A 23,985-nucleotide genomic window follows, 5' to 3' on the forward strand; every position below is an offset into this window, starting at 1 on the left:
TAGTTGGGGGTTTTTTAAGCAGCTTCAATGGTACAAAAATCAATGGATCAGTGTATTTTTTTACATTATTGGGTAATAGCCAACTAAATCATAACCAGAGTTGAGTTACTAAAATAAAAGAACTACTGTTAGGAGCTTTTTGAAATATTAAGTGGTTTATAAGTGCATTTCAATAAACACATTGACTTCAATGGGTTTACTCTGAGTATGAGTAACAGTGGATACCACCCATTGTTTTCCTCTCATGCATATTATGAAAGGCAAAGAACACTGTCAGTTCTGCCTCTTGAAAGTGTATTTTACTAAATTCATTGCTTTGCAGCCACCCTCCCTTCAATGACTTAATGCTATCTGAGCACATACCTGTGAAGCACTTACTACCAAGCAAACCAATGTTGCTATAAAGCCTGACCATCTGTGAGGGATTTGGATTGTTCCACCACCTGGTCTAGAGTGGCCCTCAAGAATTTGAAAGTTGGCCAAGCCTGAAATAAACAAGTTTCAAAAGCAATTTCCAGAGGGCTACCTTTGTCAGTCTCTCAAAGTGAAAACAACAGAAAGTCTTTTCAAGCCTTAAAGACTAACTGATTTATTATGGCATAAGCGTTTGTGTATTATCATCCACTTCATCTGATGCAGCGTTATCCTCAGCTGGTAGACACAGGTACACTTGGCAGTGAGAGAGAGAAATGCTAGCAGTGATGCCAGAGAGAAATGAAATGAAAGAAATACAGTGATACTAAATGTATCTAGAATAATTGCAGTGACCATTCATAAAGCAGTATTGCCAATTACGCAAATACAATTACGCACTGGCAAAGTGATTAACACCTGTAGTGGACTAAAATTCCACTACTGCAATAGCACTACCAGATACAAGTTAAAGGTACAAAGTACCTTGTAATTCCATTTTATCCCTATAATTTTCCTGAAAATCTCCATTTTCCTTTTACCAGTGGAGAACTAAGGCTAAAGTGGATATTCATACTTGCGTTAAAGTGTTTTTCAAATAATAGCCAGGGTTATCCATTATGGCAAACAACAACAACAAAAACGGGGGTGAATTCAACCCAGACTTAAACTTGCTTAACCCATTGAAATGTTTAGCCTTAATCATGCTTAACTTCTGTCTTAGATTTAGGCTATGTTGTTGTAATAATGGCTAGCATATTATAGTTTGTCTGAATTGTTTGTCTGAGTTGTGGGGTCAATGTTAATCAGTGAAGATATGAATTAAGAACACTTTTTTCTATTTTTGAGTCTATTTCAGTTTCCTGTTGTATTAAGAATTAGTATAGGCTTTTCTTTCTAACAGTGAATGGAAGCTTGTGTTAACATGCATATTTATTTAGATTTAATTGAATGATTAATTGGTGGAAATGAGATCATTAATCAACTATGCAATTCGTTAAGCATGACAGCCCTACTTTTTTTTAAGAAGGTAATTCCCTGCAAAGATGTGGCATCCCAAAATGACCCTGGGCCAGAAAGAGATTCCAGAATGTCCACTACAGAGGAACAGGTATAGCGCAGAATAAATAAATAAAACAAAAACATGACCAGCCACTTTAAGCAAGTCCCACTTCGTCATCAGAAAGTCAATTCACTCAGCTTAGCAGCATTCAATTCTCAATAACATTTTGTTCTGGGTCTCTGTCAAGTTATTCTAGGCTGTGAAATTGTCAGGAATGATGGATGACTATCACCCTTCTGCTATCTTTTTGCTTGTTCCTTAGAGATTTGCAGCTGCTGACTGCAAGACTCTTTTCTTTCGTTCTTTCTTTTTTCCAAACATGCCAAATGAACAACAGTAATTACCAGAGAGCCTACACTACAATTATTGTAGCACATAACTTTGTATCGACATCTGCAAGAGACAGAATGTTCAAGATTGATTAGTAATGATATCGCTTCCTGCTTTTATACCAATGCTCACATAGTTTATTTATTTGTATCTAATTTTCACATAAAACATTGCCTTCTCATTTCTCACTGTTCTTAACCTGTAGATTTCTACTAATTTCTTGCAATGTATAATGGTTTAAGCAAGCATTCTGCCAATGCCCAATTAAGTTGTACAGCATTTGTAACACAGGGCAGAGTAAAAGACCACATCTGTATTTGTCAGGAAAAAATAAAAAAAGTTACTCTGTTGTTCCAGAACAAGCTGTATAAAGTTCAGTGTGTGGTCTGTATAATGAGGTAAAGCAGGGTGACTTGATGTGTTTTCTGCCTCTCCCATCACGCTGAAGCACAGTGTCAAACTGCCTACATTGGATTAGGGCCCTTCCAAAGCCTCATATTGCTCTGTTGTTTCTGCCCTTTACAGTTCTCTGTTTTCCTTTTTATCTGTGTTTTCCAAGGTCCATGAGCTGCAACAGATTTTCGATATGCGTTCCCATATGCAGAACGGCAGACTGGAATGTAAGCATAGCTGCTTCAGAAAGGTTGTAGCTCTGTGGTAGATAGAGTGCATGCTCTGCATAGAGGTCTCAGATTAAATCCCCGATCTCACAGAATTGCTTATCCTACATCATCCCATTTATCAATATCAGGACACTCTTTGGGGGGTGGGGGGTGTCCTGAGCTCTTGCAGGAGTGCAAGACCAAAAAATGTGTGTCTTTTGGTCTTGTACTCTGGTGTGAACCAGCTAACTCACACCAGAGCACTGGACAAAAAACCGAGATATTCTGGGATCCAATCAGAATGTAATTCAGGGAAACCCTGCTCAAACCTGACCAAGGCAAAATAGAATGATACTATTATTTTCCTTGATCTGGACACTATACTGACGTTGATGCAGTTAAAAGGACTAAATAAGCTGAAGAAGAAGGAAGGTTTACAGCTCAGTGATGGAGTGTATATGTCACATGGAGAAGATCCCAAGTTCAAACTTGATTTAAAAAAAATCTCAGATAGTAGGACTAGAACAGAATGTTGTCTGAGTCTTTGGAAAGCTGTTGCCAATCAGAGTAGAATGTACTGTTATACAACAAACTATGCTTACTTAGGTAAAGGTACAGCCGTTACACTGCCTCAGTACTATGGGGATGTGCAAGAGATAATATTTTCAATACATGCCATTTCTACTACTACTACTACTACTACTAATAATAATAATAATAATAATGGATTATGTATATGCCTTCCATCTAACGGGGTTGCCCCAGCCACTCTGGCAGCTCCCAACAAAATATTAAAAATGCAAAGTAATTTGCAATTCTCATATCAAATTTTAAAAACACAGTTTGCTATTTAGCTGCTGAGAAACACAAGCCCCAAACTCCAGTGGGCATGTAAAACCAGTAATGCAACTCTGGATTGTGACCATAGTAATCTGCTCATCTACGGTATATTCTGATCAGGTATTTGAACCTAAATTTCTCACACCCAATCCAAACACAGTATTCACTGCACCATGCTGCCCCTTGGTGGTTTAAGACATGAAAACTGATAAAAATGTATTAATGTTTATAATGAAAATTCATGGCTATTGCATTGTAGAACACCCCCTGCAGAAGCCAATTCCATGATGCTCCTTGTCTCATCTTTCCATATCCTATGCTACTTTCAAAAGAATGAATAGTATCTGTGATGCAATATACTTATTTGTTCACTTTCAAACCTTTGTTCATCAACAATGCAGTATATATTTTTAATGGACAAAACATCTGCATGTAACATATACGTAAGTACTTTGGTAAATTTACTGGTTTTTCCAAGATTAGAAGTATTTATCAACAGAAAAATATAGACCGATCATCTCAATGGTTTACAGAACAATCCACCCTACTTTGTGCTAGGTTGTTTGGGGGTACTGCAGCATTGGGTGGATGTTTCCCTCCACTGGCCTCTGAGATGCCAGAGTCACTCTGATAACACATAGCTCTGCTTCCATGCATCCAATATGCAGGTGAGTGGAAATGTGGCCAGTGTGTTCCCCAATGAAGGAGACAGTGGAAAGTTCTGGAATCAGGCATTCCAGGAGCAAGCAGGTGCTGAGCTGGCCCAGCTTGTGGTGGAGGCTCTGTTATTCTGTTAAGCCTTGCTGGGCAGTAGCCAAAATGTACACTGCATCCTTGCATTTTTGTAAAGAAAGCCATGAAGAAATGCAACAAATAAACAAGTGTATATAGGTCACTTAGCTTCTTCCCCAATCCAATACAGTGATACCTCAGGTTACAGACGCTTCAGGTTACAGACTCCACTAACCCAGAAATAGTACCTCGGGGTAAGAACTTTGCTTCAGGGGCTTCCGGGTTGGCGCCATCGCCGAATGGCAGACTCCCTCCGAGCTCCGGAGGGAGCCTGCTCTGCAGGGGCTGGGTTCTGCCGTGTCGGCGTCGCGGGGACCCTCAAAAACCATGGGCGCTGAAACCCATGGGCATGGTGACTCGGCGGGCACCGTTTGCGCCCCCCCGACCCGCGAAGGAGCCTTTTTAAAGGCTGCGGAGCGGGTGCCGGGGGGGGTGTGGTGCTATGAGTCCTCCGCTTCCCCTACCGAGCGAAGCCGCATGCCATTTGGCGGAGAGCGCTGACTTCTTCCATTGAAAATTCGGATTAAAAAGAACAACCCGTGAGTAATTGGAAACTGGACTTAAAAAGGGAAAAAAAATTAAATTCGGAGCGAGCGGGGGAGGTGCAAAAAGGAAGTCCGTCTCCCCCCTGTCGTAGAGGATTTAAAGCAAAGGATTTAACAATTAAGATCGAGTGCTACCTTATTTTGATAAAGTCACTAATTTCATGATGGAAAATTATAAGACTGGGCTGGAGGAGAAAAGTAGAACGTGAGCTAAAATGCACCCCCCCCCCGGAACCGGGAGCGATCCGCGAGAGCGCCGGGAGAGGAGAAACAGAGGCTTTGACAGCTGTCAAAGGAGCTGTCAAAGCTGAAGAATAAAAAGAGAACTTTGTTATGAGGACTTTGCCGGTTACATTTGTTACAAATTAGATATAAATTGTTTAAAACAAGGAATAACAAGTTACTTTGACTGTTGGGTGCGATCTGGAAGGAAACTGAGTTACTATAATCCCTCTAGAGGGGCTGTGGGACACTACAAGTATTGCTGGCATGGAATTTGAATTGGACTTTTTATCTCCTGGGAAACTGCAGAAATGGAACACTATTTTGTCTACAGAGGTCTCTACACTAAAGGAGACAATAGATTTATCTATTGAAGAATGGAAGGGACTTGACGTAAAGTTTTGTTCCTGAATAACAAAGCCTCTGTAGGGGATTTAGAAGCTTTTGGAATTGGAACATTTTTGCAGGAGAGCAGGAAAAGAAACTAGAGGAAAGTGAGGAGAGAGAATAATAAGAACAACATGAACAACAAGAATTGGACAAAGCTGGAAGTGGGAACATTTGGGACATCCAGATTTCAAAGGTCTAAAGAAACAAAATTGGAGTTTTTACTCTTAAATACAGAGATCTGGATGGAAAAAATGGACCTTTTTGAGATAGAGCTTTTCCAAGATTGGACGCTTGAAACTAAAGATGATCAAAAAGACGGCAAAGACTATTAAAAAGACGGCAAAGTGGACTTGTGAAGGATTTCGGCCTAGATGTGGGATCTCCAGGATGACAACAGGCATTGATGGACATTGGGGAACGCAACCGGGAAAGGGGGGAGGGAAATTTGGAATCCAAAGGGTGTTAAATTATACTTTATTCTTTGTTCTATTTTCTTTTATTTTAATCTGTTCTGCATATTAAAGAGGGGAACTCGTGGAAGGGAGCGGGGTCGATTTTAGGGGATGGAAAAACATTCTTAACATTGGGTTAACTATAATAAGTTTAAAATTTGGGGTAAGAACTTGCTGAATCTATTTGAAGGAATTGGAATACAAGAGGGGGTGGGGTGGGGAAGTCCTGGCAAGATGCTAATGAAAATAAGGTTATAAAATGGATGTTTTATTTCTTTTCTTTTTTCTGTTATATTTGAAAATGTTCAATAAATATTATTTAAAAAAAAAAAGAACTTTGCTTCAGGATGAGAACAGAAATTGTGCTCTGGCGGCGCAGCAGCAGGAGGAGGCCCCATTAGCTAAAGTGATACCTCAGGTTAAGAACAGTTTCAAGTTAAGAACGGACCTTCAGAACAAATTAAGTTCTTAACCCGAGGTACCACTGTACTTGGCTATGAAACCCTTACATGTATAGCCCCTGAAATATTTTGTACCTAATTTTGAATTAACAGCAGATGTTCTAGAATGAAAATTAAATGACCTTTCTTTCTTTTTTTAGGGTGGGGATCCAAAAGATTGCTCAAGGAACTTTGCAAGATAACAATAAGGTTTCAGAGGTGACATTCAACCGTCTCTGATGCAGTCAAAAATTACCAATCATAAGCCAGCTGCTTCCTGCTTTACCTTTTAACCCTGTAAATGTTATCTCTATTGATATTACACCTATAACTACAGTGGAAGAGATTTAACAAGGCATTATAGAAGCTTCTGAGTTTGTCTGCAGCTCATGCGTGCTTCTAATTGGAAATTACTGCACTGTCTTCACATAGAGATAAGGATTTATGTCATTTTATCTAGAGAATAATTTTCTCACAAGAGAAAAAATTAAAACCACATTTAATCAAACATTAATTTACCATTAATGTGTTCATAAGTTATCTTAGTTTATTTAGAAATTGTCAGTAATCCTGTTTGTGTATGCATTTAAATACAAGTCAGTCACTTCCTTTCTTCCTCCTCCTACACTACTCATCCCCATTCTCATGATATTACAGTATCACTATGACAACAATCGTACTGTTTTAAGAATGCTTAGAAAGGGAGAATGAAAGTGATCTTATCTGCGCAAGTCTGCCTGAAAAAACGTATGGTGAATGAAGGAGAGCTGAAGAAAGACGAAACAATACATTTACACACACAATATTAGTTGAGATTCACATAACAGCTATTATTAAAAGCTAGCAGAGGCATATAATTTTGAGTTCATGACAGTATAACCTAAGGTTTGCAATCACGCACTCAGTTAAATAGGTTTTAAGCGAGCATATCTGGATAGAGAAGGGCATATGTATACAGTGGGTAGCAAAACATTTACAGGGAACTAGAGAAAATCCTTTCTTTGCAATGATACTGCTTATGTTCTAAGGCTGTGCATTATGAGCACCAACATCTTGCCCTCAGAAGAAGTTTAGACAGTCTAACTTTGAATTATTGACATCTCCTCGGTTTATTAAATCTTATTTACAGCAGACCATGCTCTATTTTAGTGCAGCTATGGGGAATCAAGGAGCTTGTGGAGTTCTGTTCAGAACTTCTCAGTTTTATACATACTGCAATTTTGAAATTGCAAGAGTTTGGAATCAGGGAGGAGCTGAATGAGTAAGGTTCGATCCAGACAAAATGGAAATGTTGACGACAGTTCTTCCAGTTAACACAGGAGAAGATGAAGGTTCGGTAGAAGGTTGTATTCCCATATACACTCTTGAGCTGCTCCTAGACCTAAACTCTGTTCCTGAAACCTGGCTGGCATCTATCACAAGGAATGCCTTTCAGCAACATATGCTGGTGAGTCTGTGGCTGTTCCTGGAGAAGGTCAAATTGGTCACTGGCATTCAGGTCTTGGCAACCTCCAGGCTGGAGTTGATGAGGCTGCCTTTGAAGTCTGTTGAAAACTTCGATTAGTTTGAAGTTCAAAGTGTTTACTTTTAAAACACTAAAATACTGTCTTTCGATTAACCTTTGAAAGTGTAACTTGAGTAGTTTTGTCCAGCTGATTTAACAGCCGCTGATAAATTATGCAGAGTTATGTATACTGATGTATTTTAATGCTCCTTTGGCATATTTCTTTCTTGCAATTGTGTTATAGTTCCTTCTTTATATTTGCTGTTATCTGTTGGTTGGTGGTTTTGATGCCTTTATATTTGCTGGTCAATGCCTGAGGGCTATGTTCAGCTGATGAAGGAGAAAAAAGCCACATATCAATAACCAGGAGAAATTGGTAGAATGGAAACAGCCATGAGAGTGGCAACCACTTGACAGGAAAGTGAAGATTCTCAATGCACTATGCTTCCAATGCAGTGGATATTCTCCCATGCTTGTTTATTGAAGGAGGTTTCTGACAGCAGACCAGCAGATTTGGATTTAGAAAATTAGGAACCCCCTGCTTAACAACCCTGAAATTAAACCGAACACCAGAAATGGGGGGGAATAGGGAAGTTAGCTCAACGAAAAGTAAACTGAAGCAATTTACATCCAAGCAAAGATCCAAACTCTCCCAGTACTCTAATCACAAGGAATTAGCTCCAATAGCAATAAACAGCCCCCCCCCCACTCTAGGCCTTGCAAAATACTTCCCTGGCTTCTGCAGACAGCAAGGAGGTTAGACCTGTTGACTCGCCACGGGACGACGATGAGGAATGAGGCCAGGGAGAGGCTAGTGCTGCAGCAAAAGGCTGCTGAACACGCCCCCTCCGTGGCACCTGGTTGAATGGCCACAGGAGGGGGCGTGAGCACCAGCCAGGTGAGCTGGAGGCAGGGGGCAAATGCCCCCCCTACTGGGCGGTGCTCGGGCTCCCGCCCACAACCACTCCCCTCTCTTTCAGGGAGGAGAGTCTTTATTGAAGGAGGTTTCTGACTTTTATCGGTTTATCGCTATCTTCCTTGAAGATATTTTCCCATTGTTACCTTTCCAGGAAAACTGCGCTAAATTGGCCTTTGTGGCAGCTTGAAGACCCGATTGAAGACCAATGAGGTGCAGATCACAGCTTATAGGTAGACCAGCCCACAAATAGTGAATTTAGTCAGTGGTCATAAACATGGACTCAGATCATGGCTCAAGGATTGTAGGTGACGAAGCCGTCTTGTCCCTGTCAACTTTTCCAAGGACTAACATAGCAGGACACGCTGGAAGTCATTTGATAATTTGAAAATGGCTGACAATAGTTGGGTTACGTTATAGCCAAGTGACAATACACTTCAGGATCTAGGTCTTCAACAGATGCCACATCTTGTACCACATAAACCCAGCAGCGAACCTCTTCCTTAGGACAGCTGGTGCAGAACTAGGCACAGTATCACAACAGCAAGTAACCTATGTGCCCAATTCAGATGGTCTGCAAAAGCACCATAGGACCCAAAGTACTTGCAGAACAGCATGAACTTGCCTTACTCTGAAATGCTACAAGACAAAACTACCGGTACCCATTGGAACGATAATTTTATATGGCTGGGAGACCACACAGCCGGCATCTAGCAATTAATGAATAATGCAAGAAAAAAGCAGGTACAGGAATGGATAAGGTAACTTAAGCAAGTTCAAGGAATGAAAGTTTGCAATCTCTTGTTTGCCTGTAGCTCCCTGTGACCCCTTAAAAGGCCTCCCCAGGAAGTCAAAGGGTAGTTCTGAAATGAGGTATAAGAGGCTGCCTGGGAGTTTAATTATCATTAGGACCCAAGTCCAATTTTGGATAACTCTATCTACCCCCCCCCCCAACAGCTTCCTGCACCCCATCCAACATTGTTGAGGAAGGCCTAACCAACTTTTCAGACCAATTTTAGGGAATAGGGGTTTTGCTGGATCTAGAAAAGGATACAAAACTTTCCTTCCATTAATTTCCTTCATGTAGCATATATTAAGATCCAAGCCATAATAATATGTGTGCTGATCAGCCAGCTATGCTATTTGAGACGGCACAGCAGTGGAGGAAATTACTTTGCTCCTCACAGTGAGTGGGCACAAGGTAAGAGACAGTGCTGCAAGGTTTGAGGTGGTCAACAAAGATGTGGGCCTTAATATACTGCTTACATACACCCTCAACAAAAACACCTCCAATAAACCAGACTGAGTCTGAGCTACTACTACACAGCTGCATTTCTTGACCCATCCCTTATCCTTCAGAAACCATCCTTGACATCTGCTCACCTGGAACCATTGTAGGAAAAGCAAGAAGGATAAAGGACTATATTATCTCCCTTGACAAGAAATCTTGAAAATGCAGTTATGAAAATGAAAAACGAAGTCCCAGGAAGCCTGAAAAGAGTGGAGTAGTGGGGTGACACAGTTTGAAGTCTCTGACCTTTTACACTCTGGTTTGGAGGGAAAAGTGAAAGGTCTATTCAATGTTAAGGTACTTGAAATGGAGCTGTAGTATATCTGGATACGCTGGAGTTTAAAAGTTTTAAAATAATGATAATAAGCCAGCTCAACGTCTTTATAAATTTACCATTTATCTTGCCTACCAACAAGACTTTCTTCAGAGAGGCTGTTTGGAAGTTGGGTTTGTTGTTGGTGCCAGGAAAACTTGTCTGTTGCCTTCAAATGTTGAGATGCTTGCTTTTACAAGAAACAGTAGCATGACATGACCCTGAGGCAAGCCTGTCACCTTCATTGCAAATCTTTAGGTGCCAGGCAAAAACATTTCTCTTCTCCTAAGCCTCTGGCTAATTAAGCAATATATAGCCTTTTAAACTGGTGGTGAGGGCATTATTTTGCTTGTTTGTTACTATGTTATGAAATTTTGTGTTTTTATATTGTAAGCAGCCCTGTGATCCTCGGATGAAGGGTGTTATAGAAATTTAATAGATAAAAAAAAAATGCCCAGTCTCTTTTCTCACCTTTAATGCAGGAGGAAGAGTAGGGTTTGGAAGAGGTCTCAGGTGTAGAATAGCATGAACAGAATCTTGAGGAAAAAGACATTGAAGAAGCTGTGTCCCATGAAGGTTTCCACAAATAGACATTGTGTGTCTATTTTTTTTATTGTAAGTTAGTTTTAAAAATAACCACATGAGAAAATGAAGAATATCAATACAAGAGACCTTTATTTTTGACCATGAAAACAAAAATGAGAAAGTAAACATCTGTAGTATGCTTATCATTTCAGCCGAAAGTTGGCCAACAAAAGTTGTGCTTCCCTTTAGCAAAAATAAGGAATTATCTTTTGACATTCTTCCTTTAGAAACAAATGTCCATTCCACTTAGCCCATCCTAACAGCCAGATCCTTTGCTTAGCTCCTCCAGAGTATCAATTGGGTGGTGTGCCTTCTGTCTGTGCTGCCCAGTCTCCTCCTCTCTTCCCATGGTGAAAGGTCTGCTGGCAAAGCAAAGGAAAGAAGAAGAAAAACAAGGTTGTGTATTTTTGTACATTGTTGAAGCATGTGCACTTTCGGTCATTTAAGTGCCGATGAGAATTTTTATTTTTCATAATATGTAGTTAAATAACTTTTACACCTCCAATATTATTGCTCATACCATCCTTAATAGCATATTGTTCGTGTTCATTTTATAACGTCATTCTCATGCAGTTGTTGTTTTCGTATGTGAAGGTTTGCCATTTACATTTTTCTTGAACTGAGATGGCTACTGAGAAAAAAACATAGATCCTCTGCTCCTCAACAGAAGTGCCTTTTCCTGTTTCCTCATACTTCCTTGAAGTAGTATTATTTAGGTATCAAAATATTTATGTCCCGCACTCCCTATTCTGTTGATACAACCTCCAAGGTGGCTACAGTTCCTTGTTTTACTTCCACGGGGCTTGGAGCACAGTTCTACAATGGTTCAGGTTTTTTCTTGTGATTTGTCTCCCTTCAATAAACCACACACATTAAGCCAAGAACCAACCTCGTCCAGAGTGAGACAAACCATGAACTTGGGTTCATATGCCATGCGAAGCCAAACTTTAACTTAGTCCAGGATAACATAGCAGGAGCAGGATTAGGAAAGAAGCACTGTGGTCATGATCTTCACTCCAGGAATGCACACAAGTTGCTCATTTGCCCCAAGGCATATTTCAGGTTTATGTTACATGTGAACCAGGCCAGTGTCAAAGCAATAAATTATTTTAAGTTCAAAATTGCTTTTAGTCTATGCTCTGAAAGCATGCTCAGATTTATATAAATAGCCTTTTAGTGCCTAGGATGGAAAAAATAGGGACGAACAAGATAAACAAAGGACCAAAGCAACACAGGTCTTAGAAGAATGTGAGCCTACAATTAAAAAGATAAAGTAACAGCAGGAGCTTTAACTTTCTTTTGATCACAAATGTGCTATTATGATTATTAAGTAAAAAACAATATCAAAACGAAGTACATCAGAACAGGCTCCATATTTATGGAACTGTAGGTTTGTACTATTCTTCACTTTAAGGGTGATAATTAAAATATTTGAAACACCTACCTATAAAGCTGCAGACATTTAATATAGTGTGCAATAACAGAATTTGATAAGGATGTCACCTTCATCAAAAATAATAGTTAACTGTGTACAGCTTTTTCCTAGGGGATTTTCCAAACAGAATTAATTGTATTTCTTCAAGTTAATTTTACTAAGAAATATTATAGCTAAGCATTATATGTAATTTGACAAACAAGCAAAATAACACTTTTACTTACAGATTATATATTTCTCTGACAAATTTCTGCAGTGGGAGAAAAGTGTTGCACTATCAACAAACAAACAAACAAACAAACAAAAACCCACCACAGAACAGTTGACCTAAATTATCTTCAATCTAAACAGCTGTTCACATTACAACACCACACAAAAGCTTCCTCTGCTTTATAATATAACTTTCATTTTAGTCTCCAATGAAGTCATGGGCAAACACTCCCATTGTGTTTAATGTGGACAAGGTACCATTATTCTTGCTAAAACAAAACAGAAAATGAGGATAGAATTTGAAAAAACTACTGCAGTTGTTCCCAAGATGGAAACTGCTTGACCATGAATTTCTGTTCTCCAAGACTTCTGGGTGGCTTTCCTGTTATGGGTTGTAACTTCCTGGCAGCTGGTTGTCTATGCTATCTGAAAAATGCACTCATTTAACCAGCTAGAAATGGTAGTTTTAGAGCAGGGGTGGCCAACTCCCGAGGGACTGCAATCTACTTTCAGAATTAAAATCTGGGTCAAAATTGCTGAGCTTTTTTTAAGGGGGGGGAATGCCCCATTTTAGGCGGGGCCAGGTGCTCTTAGGCAAAAGCAAAGGAAAATGAGCCCGTGAGTAACAGCTATCGACTGCAACCTCCCGAGGATTGACCAGTCAATCCCAGCCTGTTGGACATCCCTGTTTTAGAGAATTTGTTTCCAATACATTTGCATCCAAACAAATAAATGGACCCCAGACTTCCTGCAAACTAAATAAAAGCCAAGTGCTCTACAAATATCTAAAGTATACCAACGGTGTTCTTGAGGATGAGTAGAATAGCTAAGAATGAGGGTAAAATTATTTCCTGATCACTATGAAAGAAAAAAAAATCATGTTGTGGACAAGGACCTTATCTGGGCTAAAGACCATTTTGTCAAAGTGAGGAATTAACCCCCTTCAAGTGACAGGTGAGAAGAATAATATTGGGCAAGATCAGTAAGACTCATCTTTTATCAGTATAAATGTCGTTTGAGACTTTTACTGGTTGAATTTGTTTTAATTGGTTTTAATGTATGTTACTTTGAGGCACTTACAAATAAATAAAATAAAATAAAATAAAATAAAATAAAATAAAATAAAATAAAATAAAATAAAATAATTCTTGGAACAACTATTATGCCACACCTCAGGGGTGAAAATTGATAATTGACCATTTACATCCCCCCTTAAAAAGAGATTCTAGGCAAAGTTACAAGGACTCTTACATCATCAGGAGGAATCAGTATATGACATTACTTCCCCTGGCTCTAACTCTACACTCAAGGACTGTGCCAAGAAATGGGTTTACTGAAGAACAAGAATTGCAGTTATTTAATGGAAATGGAGCTATGTACAGCAAAGACAGAAGCACTCTCCATCATCATAAGGATATGCTTTAGGTTTCTGTTTTGCCCTAATATTTTATATCTGCTTCCCTTTTGGAACACACATCAAACCATTTAAAAGCTTTTGTTTCTGGTAAAAAAACCACTACAGAACTAAAGAATATTAAGCTTTATAACAAAAATCCTTGAAAGAGTGTATTGTAAAAAAAGAACAATAACAACACAATTACAGTTTTTGCCAAGGAACTGTTTTTAGGATTACTTCCTGACTCGCAGGAGAGAGACACATAAGAAGAGCCCAGCTGGACAAAACCAAACGCCCCATCTAGTCCAGCATTCTTTTCCCACTGTGGCCAACCAGATGCCCTTTGGAAGACCATAAGCAGAACATAAATGTAACTGCACTGTTCCCCAGAAGCTGGTATTGCAATGATAGCTTGCACCTACCAGGGTTTATCAGGATTCCCCAGAAATGTTCACACTGTATTTAAAAACAACCCTTTACATTCCTTGAAATTCCTTGCCTAAGAAGAAATCTCCAATTTTACCTTGCAAATTTGCTGTTGGCAAAATTTCGCAGCAACTCAAGTTGCTTCTACTATGCAGAAAAGTTCAATTTCTAATGGATTTTTTATTATGGTGGCCTATAAAGATTTTGGTTTATTCTCTAGGTTTTGCATTGGTGAGCATGTCTGAGCACATTTCTGTTTTGTAACAATCTAGATGATAAATGCAAACTTCTTTAAGCAGCACTGAAATGCTTCTAAGTGAAAAGATTATCCCATCCTTTTTGAAGTGATACTAAGAAATGGCAATACTTTTTTAAAAAAATATGAAAACAGATTTAAAACTGCTATTAAATGCTACTATTTCTGGAGATTTTTTTTTTTTTAATGAAAGAGGAATAAGAAAGCTGAGACTGAAGAGAACCTTTGTTACCATAGATACTGGGCAGGTGTGTCATTTTCAACTGTAAGCATAAATTTGATAAGAGGCTTCTCTGCAATGGTACCTGAATAACGTACAGAAGATGTGCAGAAAAGCACGGATGAGGTGGGGGAGAGACTGAGCTAGCTCACACCTCACATCTATCTCACAGTTGATCTGCTATCCAGCCTTTGAAATTTCCATTAAAACAAAGGGAGAACAGGTTTGTAGAATTTACTGGGCTGTGATCTCTCCAATCTGTTCACCCTTCACTCCACCACCTTTTGCGTAGATATTAATTCAAAAGGCTCTTGCAATGGGTGACATTTCTAAACATCTGAAAGTCTTTTTTCAGAGCGCTGTCTTCAATGTACAGAAGTTGAGAAATATTAATTTCCCAATGGAGATAAGTGAGAAAAATATTGGCTGGGGAAGGAAGGAGGGGGGCAAAGTAGGATGCACTGCAGTTAGTAAGCAGCTGTATAGAAAAGAAAGAAAGTGTTTAAAATGCATTTCAGAAGAATTTAATGTATATTAATGATGCATTCTATGAAACCAGCAGGTTGTCAAACTTTTACCATATCAGCAAAATTGCATCACACTACCCTGAACTTTTATGAACAGAACGGAGACAAAAATGTCACTTTTAAGAATTTTAAGCAATTTGCCCCACTTCAGTGCTATCCATCCTGCTGCTCATTGGAGGACAGCTAAAACCATTTCTAAACCTGGTGCAGCTATTTATTTGGTAAAGGCTGCTATACTCGCCCTCTGGAAATCAAATGCACACTGCTCAATCAGCACAACATGTGCTAAAAAATAATAAATACATCTAATTTGAATCAAGAATTTTCATAATCACCAAGTACCCATACATACAAAAAAGAGTTATAACATCTAAATTTGATTCTGGAGCACACATTTCACATCAAGATTGTGGAGAGCTCAGGCATACCTAGGTAGACAGAGACCATTTAGGCTTGCTGAAAACTAGGACAAACCACATCCCACTCTGAAAGCAAAACCTATTAGACTATGGAGCCATCCAAGATAACTACCACTTATGGAACAGACATTTAGCAGTTTTAAGTTATCCCCATAACTGCCAGGCTTGTGAATGGCAGATGGGGTGTTTAGGAGATGACAGCCCCTATGCACCGTGTTTGGGGCCCGATAATAGGAACACTCACAAAACTAGTGCACAGCCAAATCTTTCAACTAATGTTTTTCACCCATTTGAAAGGGGTGGTCGTGATCCCCAAACAGGAATTCTTCAGCTACAGAATCCTATGATGGCAGCCCTGAGAAGATGAATCCACTCTGCTGTCCTTCCCATGTGGATCCACTGACAAAAAAAAGCCTGCATCTTGTCTCTTGAAGTCTGAGGAAAAATCTATGCCACTGAACTCCTTTGGTAGAAAGGGTGGAATACGAAATATTAATATTAATAATATGTAGATGATCCTCAGGGCACCTTCCAACTCAATGATTCTATGACTCGGTCATAGACTCCTTGTCTTGGAGGATAAAAAAACACATTGATGAGTGTTCCTCAAACCAGTTGCCAGAGCCTAGAAAACAGTCGAGAACTATTAGAAAATGGCCAGTTGCAACACTCAGGGGTGGGTCTTCCATCCTGACTACCCAAACTAGACTGTATAGCTCTGCAAATTGCTGCAAGACTCAGCTGACAAATTTTATCTTCTGCCTCAGTTGCAAGACTGCTAACTACAGTCCTGAACAAGCATTCAGCACCTTGGACAAGGACCATAACCTCTCTTTGCCTTAGGGCTTAGCTTTTGCCCTGCAGGTTCCGGGCAAAACACCTGCCTGAACACCTTTTTTTTTCACCCCAGAGCTTTCCCCACAAAAACCCACTCTTTAAAGCTGAAGTGCAACAAATAGCAATTGTGGATAAGCCCTGTTCCGAAACTCTAGGCCTACTGATTTACATCTTGTTTAGGCAATCAATTTCCTTTGGATCAGGACTCGGATGGGGGGATATTGAAGATGTCCTTGAAGAGGGTAGGTTTGTGCTTGCCTTATTAACTGTAGATTAATTAACTTATTTAATATGAGTTAATTAGCCTATTAAGTGTACGAAGTGACTGAGAGGTCTTTATGGCTCTTGAAACTTTAGAAAAACCCCATGAGTGCTCAAGTGGCCTGAGGCTCCCCAGTGTGGCAGAACTTCCTGACATGCCTATGGGACCAGACAGTAACATGTGATGTCATGCACATTCCTGGAAATGCTGCCAAGCTGGGAATCTGCAGGAGAGAACCCTGTGCTGCAAATGTGCACAGGACTTTCCTAAAGTTTTAACAGCCTAAAGATCCCTTGGCCATCTATTACAGTTAATGAGGTAAGTGCAAATGCCTATTTCTATACATCAATGATGTCAGAGAATGAATGACAAGTGAAAGGAAGGGAATAGAATATGGGGGAAAGAAAGAGGATACAAAGTTGGGCTCTTGGCCTACAGTTATGCTTAAACCACCAGGTTAGGGCATGTGCATTAGGAACAGGTCTGATGTAGGATGGAGGCTATGTGACTAGGAGTGGAAATGACAGACATTGAAACAACTGTCTGTACATGGAACTGCTGTTATTTGAGTGTCAACGAAGACACACATGTACTTTGTAGAGGCCTTTTACACTTGACAAATGCCACAAACACCAATAATTATTTTGTCAAAGGCATTCTGTAGAGCAAGAGTTCCCAACTTTTTTTGATGGTGACCCACAAGTCTAGATGTACTTGGTATGATGATTCATCACTTTATTGACACATGAATTTTGGAACGTGGGTCTCTGGTAGACATTGCATTTAATTTTTAACTATGTGTTTGCCTATTTCACAGCCATTACATGAGGCATCCAAACAAAAAAATACTTAACATCCCTATTCATGTGGAATTTGTTGAAATATTTATAGTACTTACAAAGTTATTCACAGTTTTGTTTATGGGAATGTAAGTACACCAACCATATGATTGCAGAATATTGCTTCATAAGCTATAACAATGTATTCAAAAAACAAATGCTTAAACGAGCAGTGTTAGATATAATTAACTGTGGCTATCTTTTATAGTTTAATTCATGATAAAGTCATTTTAGCAAGTATCAATGGGGTGCCTGAACTTGTATTTTGCCAATAGGGAAGTCAATGCAGGATTTGATGGTTGTCAGAGATAGTCTCACATAATTATTGATATGTAATGTTGATATATTATTATTTATTTCAACTAAGCAAACCTCTATCACCCTTGGCTTAACTATTAACTAATCTCGTTGGCAGATCCAGTGATGGTTCACCACAAGGTGCTTGTACAGGGTATTGTTCTGAATTACTACTACAGCTCAGTTCTGATGGTAAGCAACTTGCGGTGAACTATGACCAGCTCTGCTGCCAGCCTCTAGAGAACAGTTTGCAAATGTTAAAATTCAGACTTTTTGATTATCAGTTACAAGTGTCAATACAGCTTTATAATATGCCAACAAAACAAAGTTGGTATTTATCATACCAGTTAAGGATTGTAACCAATAATTATTTGGGGTTTACTTCTAAAGCCTGTGAGCCATTTAGACAGGCTTCACAACCCGCACTGGAATATGGCCCACAGGTTGGGAAACATTGCCCTGGAGTAAATTCAACATTATACTAGTATACTCACTGAATGAAGTATTAAGTTATTACCAGTGGGGAAAAACTGGTTTATCCATTCATAATGCAACAACCTACAGTACTTTCCCCGTCTTAAACATTGCCAAAGTGCCTAATCACTGACCCATTTATTTAAATATTTGAAACTGTCTAATACCAATTCCACCCATTGATCTATTTAGCCTATACATTAACTGATTGTTAGTAGTGTTTCAAAATCTCTGGCTGAGGTCTCCCCTAGCCTGCTATGGTACCTGGGAGCATTTTAGATGGAGATGCCAGGGACTGAACTGGAATATCACACTCTGCATGAAACTATATATATTACTACTGTTGAAACCCCTCCCTCAAATCTGGTCCCAGGATGAGGAAGAGGTAACAAAGGGAATATCTCTAAAAGACTTTTGTCATATGGAATTTCCCTTAGGAATCTAAGTCAAAGTGTGTGAAATCACACATGACATGCACCATTTTCTTCCTGCTTTTATGGATTCTAATTCTGCTTTAGTAGTAACATCACTGAGAGACAATCTCCATACCCACTTACTGAGAGAACTCTGTTACTGCTTGTTGTTATCTGGATAATCAAATCATAAAGTCCAACTGGGCACCAAAGCAGAACTCCCTTGCTAACTCTAAAATACTTTAAATGCAATTTGTTCAGTAAACTGCAGTACATTAAATTTTTATATTAAGTAAATTATAAGGAAGAGTGCACTTTGCAGAATTAAAAAGTGCTCTGTTAACTTATCTATTATTCCTCTGGGAAAGTTTCCAAAGTATGTCTAGTACAATTACAGAATTTTCTATATGGGCAGGCTATAGATAGGAAAAATTCTTATCGCTCAGCAAATGATTTTCAGTATCATTTCAGAATGCTTTAGGTCTCCCACCACCACCAAAAAAGTGAAGCTCTCTGACCACAGACCAAAAAAATATCAGTAGAAGCAGCTATTAACAATATTTCTGGCGACTGGGATCAGAGAACTACTGCCCACTGAAAGCAGTTAAATTAAATAATATTATGTCAAAAAGTTGTTCTTAATGGAGAGCTGGCAATGTGAAGTAAGTGGATTCATCATGTATACTTCACTAACAGAGAGCTAAGTTCTCTGAGTACTGGTCCCTCTGTACCTAAAATGGCACCACACACAAGATGAAGGTAGCAGCGAGCTTGGGGGAACCCCAAGGTTTCTGGAAGTACCAAAAAGTAAAAGAAAATTTCAGAGAGAAACCCAAAGAATGTACCCCATCCCCTAAAAACAGAGAGCATGTTCAGTTGGCATAGAATGCTGACTGAATATTGGGGAGGGCATGAAACAGGGGGGGGGGGAGTGGAGCAAAGTGGCTAAAACTCTTCACACATTTGTTTGCCAGCCCCGCTTGTACAAACAATGGGTTGTATCCAACTAAATCAGGGGTCCTCAAACTCTTTAAAAAGGGGCCAGTTCACTGTCCCTCTGACACCGTTGAAGCCTTGACTATAGTTTGAAAAAAATATGAACGAATTCCTATGCACACTGCACATATTTTATTTGTGGTGCACAAAAAAACAGGAAAAACAATACAATATTTAAATTGAAAAACAATTTTAATCAACATAAACTTATAAGTATTTCAATCGGAAGTGTATGTCTGCTTTTGGCTAATGAGATGGTCAATATCCAAGTTCCATATTTGTCACTGCTAGTCGTGGCAAGTGATGCAAGTGTTCACCAGTTAGTCTGGATGTGGTTGGAGATTTCAGATGTTTCATTCGGGAAAAAGTCTGTTCACAGACATAGGTGCTGCCAAAGATGGTTGCAATTTTGAGTGCATGGTTCCTGAGATTAAGAATTGAGATTATGTCTCAAGAGCGAAGAGATGCATAGAAATTAGTGAGGCTGCTTGATTTGAATGCGTCTTTCAGAGAGTCACAATTCTGTAGTTCGGCCAATTCCATTTGGTAAATCGGATCAACAATTTCAATATCAACAGAACATGGGTTCCGGAAAAGCTGTATGTCCTGTTCATGGAGATGAAGCTCTTTAAATCTGATTTGAAACTCCTTTTGCAACATTTCTAGTAAATCAACATGTTTTGTTTGGGAATGCAACTGCTGGTTTTTCCTGCAACTGCTGGATGACCCCTGACCAAGGAGGCTGGAGGAGATATGCCTCAGCAGCTGCCAGTCTCAATCCTGAGGCGGGGCCTCCTCCCACTTGCTCTGCTGGGCGGTAGAATGAGGCTCTCCGGCCCCAAAACGGCCACTTCCCTGTCCCCCCTCGGAGCGTAACAGCTGAAAAGAGAAAGCGGGGGGCAGCCAACCTTCCCCCCTCCTCCGCGGCTGCCTCACCCGAGTCACTCACCTTACGCAGTGCAGCTGAAGGAACTCTCAACCATGGACCATAGAGATGAGAATGTAAAAGCACCAGCCCGCCTGCTGCACGTGTGCAAGATCACATCATCCCTCCTCTTGCGCATGCATCGCCCCCCCCCCCACCCCGCAACCAATGAACCAACCACTCATGGTATCAACAGACACCAGATGCAGAGGTCGCGCTCGTGCCCAGGACGCCATACTTCTTTTCGCCATAGACCCATTAGACAGCAGCGGGCTCTGCAATTGCTGGGCGGGCTGGGTTCAGGACCCTGGCAGGCCGGATTTGGCCTGCAGACCCTAGTTTGAGGACCCCTGAACTGAATAGTTCTGTGTGGGGAGCAATTTCCAAAAGCCCCACAGAATTTCCTCCCCTTTATTCCCCACCCCCTATGCCCCCCGCACAGTCCCCATATCTGCTTGGGGGGGCATGTGAAAGGAGGAGAGAGAGGGGAAGTTCTGTTGCACTTGCAGAAGTCACTTTGTACATGCAAGGATTCAGTTGGATACAATTGTTATTTTAGTAAATCAGTTTCCAGCAACTGATTATCTGTGCTGCATGGTGTGAGTGAGACAACTTTAAAAAGAACTTATTTTATAAGTACATGACACTTACCTTTCCCCTGAAATCTAGCTCTTCGTGTGTCAGGTTTTCATTATTATTTTTGCATGAAGAACATTCGGTATGTGCAATTGCAGCCCCTACAGCTGTCTGAAGTGGTGCAGACCACAGGCGGTTTACTATTTCATTTATTTTTAAATTACATTTTTATATTGCTCACTTGATAGAAAACCTCCAAGTGGTTTACAAATAACAACTTTAAAATATTCATTAAAAATACGGATAAAAATAAACAAATTTTCAATTTTTTTAGATACAGATTAAAGCAAACATTAAAAGCAGGTTGACATACAATTATATCAAAATAGAAATAAATACAAAATACAATTTAAAAACGATTATACATAATAAAATTACATGCCTGAGTAGGCTTGCCAAAACAAAAAGGGGTTAGTTCTTTTAGTAAGAACTATTCCATATTCAGAAGATGATAGCTGGAAACCTGAGTAAACAACAGTTTTATTCAGAAAAGTTGGAAACCAGACTGGATAAGACCAGAGAGGATACAGAAAAGAACAAAAGAGTATGCAAAGAAAGCACCGCATTTAGATCACATGTTCAAGTTGTTGGGAAACTGAGGTATGGATGGAGATGGGATTATAATTACATAGGGACATACAAAGCTGCCTAACACTGAATCAGACGATTGATCCGTCCAACTCAGTACTGTCTGTATTGACTGGTAGTGACTCTCCATGGATTGAATTTAAGACCTTCTGAATACAAAGCATGTGCACTAGCAAACAAATTGCCTGCATATCGTCAAACAGAAACAACTATAAATCATACTTTGCTCTCCTTGGCATGTGATTCTTGCAAAATTACAATTGATTAGGCAAGAATGAACCCAAAGTATCCTAGATAATTCTGCAATTCTTTCTACCTTTTTATATGGCTCAGAAATATTTAGCTGTATCACGTCTCTCAGGAAATATTAAGATAGCATCCACTTCCTTGCATAGTTGATTGAAAAAAGGATTATATTATTCAAGATTTTGACCTCAGTTGTGAAGTCAGTCAATAATTATCATTTACTATTCAGCAGTGGCATAAATCCTTTCCCATGTGAGAGAGGAACCATTTGAATCTCTTACTTTCATTCATAATTAATCTTATGAGTGCCTTCCAGGCAGGAAGCTATTTCCTTTGATTCAAGAATCTAAGAACAAATTTACTTCAGTGTATATTGGACAACTCACTGCCCACTTTCTTCAAGGTCAGACACAGTAAATAAATAGGAGCATGCCAGTAAGTAGACATAGGTAGTATAGGTGGAAACTTAGTACAGCTCCTTCCTCCACATAGTTATGTAATATAGATTTAATGAAACAAATTGTTTCTGTGTGAATTGGGATAGCTCTCTTCATTCTGCGGATAGGCATTAATATTGTATCACTCTGAAAATAAAATAGTGATTTCTGAAAGGATTGCGAATTGCACTTTAATGGCTAAGAAAACTTATATCGCTGGTCTCCTTTTTGTGAACTAGGCTATTAGCTTTCAGATAATGATGCTAGAAAGTGTGCTTTGTAGCTAAAACTGTAGTTTGGTGGCAAATTATAACCAGTCTTGTAATGGAGGAAAGAAAACCCCAAGATGTTGTCACAGAAATTTCAGTTGCTCAGTTACCACATACTAAAGTCTGCAAGGGAAAAGTACAGTTTCACTTTTCTTCTTCTTCTTTTTTAGTAAGGTGTTTTATGGGGATGGGGATGTTTTCTGTCTGTTTTCTGAGAGGTCCTAGAGGCTCATTTGTGTCTTGAGCAGATGGGTGTTCAGCTAAGCTATTATTCCTCTTCTCCCCAGACTTCAGAAAAGTGGTGAGGAATGACAGAGACTTAGCCTCTCATTGTGCTGCGATCTGCACAGAATGGTTGTTAGGCCACCTCCATCATGGAGAGTAATGGGGGAAGTAAGCATTCACTCCCTTCATCTCTTCCCACAGAAGGAAGAGGAGGATAGAAGCCTCTAGAAAAGAATTACCATTACATAAGAGAGCATTTAACAAAATCTTAGTAAAGTTCGTATGTAAGAAATTGTGTGCCACCTTTTTGGTCAAAGTGGCTTACACAGATAAACGAAACAAGGTGGCTTACACAGATAAACGAAACATAAAACTGGAACACTTTATTCCAATAAAACTCCTACACTGACTTCTTGTGCATTCCTAGAATTCAACACAAGCTCCTTGTTACCTTCAAATCGCTCCATGGCCTTGTTTCCTTTATCTCTCTGGTCTTGAATTACCAATATTTATTTGCACATAGCCTTCCCTGCTTCAGCTGCACCACCCTCAGCACCTCCTTCTCTCTCAAAAGACACAGTCCTTTGTCCCTTGCTGCCCTTGATGCTTGGTTGTGAAGTCCGTGGGTGCAAAGGCATCCATAATTAGCAAATGGCAAAGATTACTAAATATTTAGAATTACTAAATGCTGGGTGTCTTCACCTGGGTGCCAGACAGGTTAACAGTGTAAAAATACAGGCTGAGAAGAAGAGCTGGAGAGAAGATAATGCGCAAAACAGTTACCCTGTGTTGGGCAGCAGAGGAATGTGAGTCCCTCCTCCTATGAGGGAATGCTGAGCAGATACCATAGCCGGGATTAGGATTTCAGTGTTGGATGGTGTAAACTGGGAGGGGGAGTTTCAGGTTGGCAGTGGACAGTGATGTAGTCTGCAGGAAAAATCATGGCAAGAGGCTTG

At 39.7% G+C, this 23,985-nt stretch overlaps 1 protein-coding gene and 1 long non-coding RNA gene across 3 annotated transcripts in view; one reads left to right on the forward strand and one right to left on the reverse strand.

Moving 5' to 3' along the window:
- Positions 1-6,339, forward strand: part of LOC309345313 — a 66,072-nt gene extending 59,733 nt beyond the window's left edge. The window contains exon 3 of the long non-coding RNA XR_014158180.1: positions 6,249-6,339. This is a non-coding gene — a long non-coding RNA (uncharacterized lncRNA). The remainder of the gene's footprint in view (positions 1-6,248) is intronic.
- BEND5 (BEN domain containing 5) overlaps positions 1-23,985 on the reverse strand; it is a 721,515-nt gene that overhangs the window by 578,786 nt on the left and 118,744 nt on the right. The window lies entirely within an intron of this gene.

Source organism: Podarcis erhardii (genome assembly GCF_964252035.2).
Source record: "Podarcis erhardii genome assembly, chromosome: 6".
Classification (NCBI taxonomy): Eukaryota; Metazoa; Chordata; class Lepidosauria; order Squamata; family Lacertidae; genus Podarcis; species Podarcis erhardii.